Source organism: Podarcis pityusensis (genome assembly GCF_964106645.2).
Source record: "Podarcis pityusensis genome assembly, chromosome: 15".
Lineage (NCBI taxonomy): Eukaryota > Metazoa > Chordata > Lepidosauria > Squamata > Lacertidae > Podarcis > Podarcis pityusensis.
Genome location: NC_138040.1, coordinates 37,540,148 through 37,545,517, shown reverse-complemented (window position 1 = coordinate 37,545,517; position 5,370 = coordinate 37,540,148). Strand labels below are relative to the sequence as shown.

Here is a 5,370-nt window from a genome sequence, read left to right as displayed (position 1 = left end):
TGCTTGGCCATGGAGGGAACAGCATGTTGGACTAGATGGAGCCCATTTCATTCTCTGTCACCCCATGTTCTCTTCTGCTCTCTCTTCACCCCACTTCTCGCACCCCAACTTCTCTCGCTCCTTATCTCTCTTTCTCCCCATGTCTCCTTCACTCATGAATATAATTCTCCCACGTGACAATTTGGAGTGGGAAGGGAGCCTTCCAGTGGGGCAGGAGAAAGCTACCTTTCTGCAAGCCTAACTGCCAGGCGGGGGTGATTTTCAGAGGGGTGGCAATTGATGAGGGAAAGGGTAGGAAATGTTGCTGTGTACTGCAATTCTCATTCCAAAATACCCATAACATTACAATTGGCTTAAAACTGGCTCCTATAGTTCTATCCTTATTTCTGTGCTGGAGGCATTTGGGGTTGCAGGGTCACAGCTGGAGAGGAGAGGACTCGCCCTCTTCCTTGAGCACTGAGATCCTCCACACAAAAATGCCCTCCTCCAGGACTTTCTTTTCAGCCAGAACTCAGTTCCAGCCATTGATGCCTGCTTGCACCCGCAGTTGAGGGAGCTGACGTTGCATGTGATGTTGAAATATTCCGTGTGTGATGTCCCAAAGCATTCTCCCTTGCACAATGCCGCAGGATATCCTGAGCCACTAGATATTGAGGGGGCTCAGCCCCTCCTTAAAAATGGGGGGGGGGGCAAAGTGCCTCCACCCCCAGAAGCAGGTGCCCCTGGTTCCAGCACCTCTCAGGTGGGTGTCATTGCCATTCTAAGAGAATGCGGGAGGAGTTCATGGTGAGTTCCAGCACCTCTTTCCCTAGCAAACTAGCACCACCCTCCTCCAATAGCAATTAAACTTTTGAACACCTTCCACTGTCACTAATGGTATCCTCGCCAGCCCACACACCCAATTTCTATACAGCGGCAGAGCTTAAAGGGGGAGGTTTGCAACTGGAGGTTTGCAAGTGTAGGCTGTGCTTTGTGATACCCAGTGGTGAAGCTCCACTACTGGGGGCAGAGAGCAGGTGAGGCGGGGCTGGCGTCCCCCAGGGGCGTGGTGCACATCCCAGGGGCATAGTACGCCACCTGTGAGGGCGTGACGCATGTTCTGGGGGAGTGACGTGCCGCCAGTGGGGGCGTGATGCCTGGCGCGTGCAGGGTGCACGGTGTGTGTCAGGGGGGCACCACGATGGCACCCTACCAGAATAGTGGTGCCAGGGGGCGGTCCGCTCCCTCCGCACCTCTGTTCCTCTGCCAGTGGTGATACCCTCTCCTCCCAAAAAATATCCCCAGGGGAAATTAGCAATTTGGGGGAGGCCAAAGCTGCTGATGCCTAACTGATATACACGAGGGGAAATGGGGATGAGGCCAAATCTAGTGCTACCTACCGTATTTCCCATTCCTGCCCTAAATGTCTGTCTGAATGGTATATAACTCCATTCAATACACAAATCACCTTCCTCTCTTCTTAAAGACAGTAAGCTCCCAGGGTGCCATGAATGTGCCCTCAAAGTCTGTGGCCAGTGGGTAGGGGTTGCTCCCACTGCAACTGCCCACCCCAGGAGCTGGCTGGGAACATTTCGACACTGCCAGGAAGCGCATTTGTATAATTCTGCTCTTCCTTTTGCCTGATTGAACTGAACCATCTTACAGGACCCTATCCTCCTCATCGGAGCTGACGCTTTACCTTTCCGACAAGCAACATCTCATGTGCTTCTGTCCTTGAGGAAAGACATGGCTTTGTCTGCGAAAGGTTGCAGGTTCCATCTCTGGTATCTTCAGCTACAGCTGAAAAAGTGTTTCCACTCTCTTCTAGGAATGCTCAGGGTGTGTGTGTGTGTATTCTAGTGTGAACTGAACTGATCTGCACCTCCTTGATTCCACACTTCTCTCAAAAAAAGAAGCAAGAACAAGTGTCTACAAAATGTGTATCCTAGAATAAATTATGTTTAGAAATGCATATATTGACATTGATGCATATATCATGATGTATTTTGTGACAGAAGGCATAATAAAACACATATTTAAATTCACATTTTCATGCATTAAAAAAAATTAAATCCACTGTTTAATGCAGAAACAGGCAAGAGTGGACTTGAATGCACACACACAGAAATGGTACGGTGTTGTATTCAGTGTTACTCCTACACAAAACAGACCATTTGAAAACAATGGACACAAATAACAGGTGCAATAATTTTAATAGGTCTACTCTATGTAGAATTAGATATAAAGCATGGACTGGAAATAGATTGATTCCTCCATCTCTCCTTCCCTAAGGGAAACCTTGGCCACATCCATACAATTAAAGGACACTTGTTTCACTTTAAAAGTTCTGGCTTCCCCTTAATGAATCCTTGGAATTGTAATTTGTTAAGGGTCACCTAACAGTTCTCAGCTCTCGACAAATTACACTTAGAGATCCACTGCCAGCCAGTCTGCACTGGTAGACAATACTGAGCTACATGTATCAATGGTCTGATAAGAAGGTTTCCTGCATTTCTATCCCTCCAAGAGTTTGCCAGGCAAAAATGCAGAGGCATTCTTTTAAAATAATGGATGCTAAGTAGAAGAAGGATAGGTAGCAAGAGGATGCCCTGTTGTGTTCATAAGGGCCCCTTATCATTAATAGGGATGGGGGTGGATTTGGTTGGTTACAAATTTTAATATGTGCCTATCTAATTTATACTTTGCAAAGCAGCCTGTAAATTGAAGCTTGGCTGGTCTCAGGAATTTGCATTTCTCCAAATTTCACCCCCCAAAAATGGTTACAAAAATGTCTATATTCATGGACAGTATGGCTAAAAAAGACATCTGTGAAAATAGCATACAAAAAGACATTATATTTGGGGAAAATGCATAGAAAAATAAACTGAACTGCTAACAAATTGTCACGAGGAATTATTATTATTTTCATAGCAAACAGATGCTGATAAGTGGCAAACTGAAGTTAAGAGTGGGAAACTAAGAGGAAACAAAAATTAACAGATTCCATCATTCCTTTCCAAGGGCAGACCTTCATCTTGTACCTCCAGATGCGACAATACGCTGAAGTATGGAGGGTCATCTCATGCCCCCATCCTCCCAATACCTAAGCAAGCTTTACAGGGACACCATGCTGAGTCTGTCAGCATTGCTTGCTTACAGGACATGTTTACAGACCTGAATTTTACAGTAGACTGGTAAAGATGGACACGTAACAATGAACTGTGTGTCTTTTTCCAAAAAGGATGGCTACCCAATGGTTGTTTCCAGCAGCTGAAGAAAATGAGATCTAACAGGGACTCATCTCCTTGACTGCCCAGTATTTAATAGAGACGGACACAGGAGCAGTGTGACAGCTCTGCCAGAGTCTAGCTTTTTTCTCTGTTTGTCAGAAGTGTGTTGTGCATGTGACAGAAACAATCATGAGAGAAGCTGATGCCCTGTTTTCCAAATGCGCCGTGAAGGCTTCCGGCCTCCTATCAGTCAGGAGGAGCTCATCTGGTTCATAAGGTTCGAAACCAGCCTGACAAAAACCAGAAACCAAAGTGACAGGTGGAAGGAGTAGCAGGTCTGGCTAATTTCAATATGAGCTTCAATATCTGAGTCTCTGTGCCTCCCATCAGCTCCAGCCAGCATAGTGAATGAAAGATCCCAAACCTCTCAGCAGTGTGTATATGAACATACATGAGTGCTGGCTGTGCACATGCGAGTTCAGGTAGAAGAGTTTGGATTGATATCCCGCTTTATCACTACCCTAAGGAGTCTTAAAGCGACTAACAATCTCCTTTCCCTTCCTTCCCCACAACAAACACTCTGTGAGGTGAGTGGGGCTGAGAGACTTCAGAGAAGTGTGACTAGCCCAAGGTCACCCAGCAGCTGCATGTGGAGGAGCGAACCCGGTTCACCAGATTACTAGTCCACCGCTTTTAACCACTACACCACACTGGCTCATGTTACACTTGTAACATGGTCAGAGGTTATTGAAGTTCTTGTCAAAAAACATCTGGAGGGCGGGAGGCTAGGGAAGACTGGGGTAGATGTTCAAAGGTGCAGAAAAGTCGCGGGAGACAAGTCTCTTGAGTTACAGCACTTTAAAGCCAACCACAGTTTTCAACCATCCCTCACTCTGGCAAATTCCAATGTCAAGCAAATACCCCCCTTTTTTTTGGATCTATATGGACATCTGAATTGAGATGACATACACAGAACAAAATGGTGAGGCAGTTTTTGATGTGTGCAAAGCAGGGAACAGCCTAATGCGGTTCTTTTCTCTGTTTCTGAGTCACAAAGCCCTAGCAGATTCCAATTTAGCCAGTTAGTCATTCCTAAAGGTAAAGGTAAAGGGACCCCTGACCATTAGGTCCAGTCGTGGCCAACTCTGGGGTTGCGGTGCTCATCTCGCTTTATTGGCCGTGGGAGCCGGCGTACAGCTTCCGGGTCATGTGGCCAGCATGACTAAGCCGCTTCTGGAGAACCAGAGCAGCACACAGAAACACTGTTTACCTTCCCACCAGAGCGGTACCTATTTATCTACTTGCACTTTCGTCTCTTTGGTCATTCCTAGTACTTACCAATGACTGAAACCACCATTTAGCCCCCTTGCACAGCCCCTCTCCTATTTGCCAGCATCCCCTGAGCATTGAGTATTGAATGTAGAGTTGGGGGAGGGAAACCTGACCCCTAGTGAATTTTGGAGGTGGACAAAACAAAAATTCCCTCTCTAGGATTCAGATATACAATGAAGCTGAATGTTGGAAGATTCGGGGCAGGCAAAAGGAAATGCTCTTCACACAGTGCATAAACTATGACATTCAACATTCACAAGAGGCAGCGATGGGCTACAAACATGGGTAACTTTGAAAGAGGATTAGACACATTCATGGAGCGTGATGCTATCAATGGCTATTTGCTGTGATGGTTACAACCTACTTCCCCTGCTGGAGGTGGTATGCATTTGAATGCCAAATTCTGGGAATCACAGGTGGGGAGACTGCTGTTGCACTCAGGTGATGTTGGATGGCTTCCCATGGGGACTGGATAGGCCACTGTGAGAGCAGAGTGCTGGCCTAGAGGGACCCTTGGCCTGATCCAGCAGGGCTTGCACTACCTACCTAAGTTCATACTCTGCCTTACACAATAAATTAATCCATCAACCCATACAGTCTGGGCCGATGGGTGCAAAGACCAAACAGTAAATAAACCAACAAAATCACGAGCTGAGCATATATAGCAGGATCTATGCCTGCCCTCACATAAACTGACACCCATTCCCAACCAAAACCAAATGCCATACCGCGCCCCATCTTCTGTAAATGGGAGGAAGGGATGTTTGTGTGTGTCTGTAAGTAGAGGAAAGACAAACTGATAGATGGGGATTTTAGTAAGTTGCAAAGG

At 46.6% G+C, this 5,370-nt stretch overlaps 1 long non-coding RNA gene across 1 annotated transcript; it reads left to right on the top strand.

Moving 5' to 3' along the window:
* The first annotated feature begins 610 nt into the window (after positions 1-610).
* LOC308464483 lies at positions 611-3,639 on the top strand. Its single transcript, XR_013980074.1, has 2 exons — positions 611-742; positions 3,006-3,639. It is a non-coding gene; the product is annotated as an uncharacterized lncRNA (long non-coding RNA).
* Positions 3,640-5,370: the final 1,731 nt, after the last annotated feature.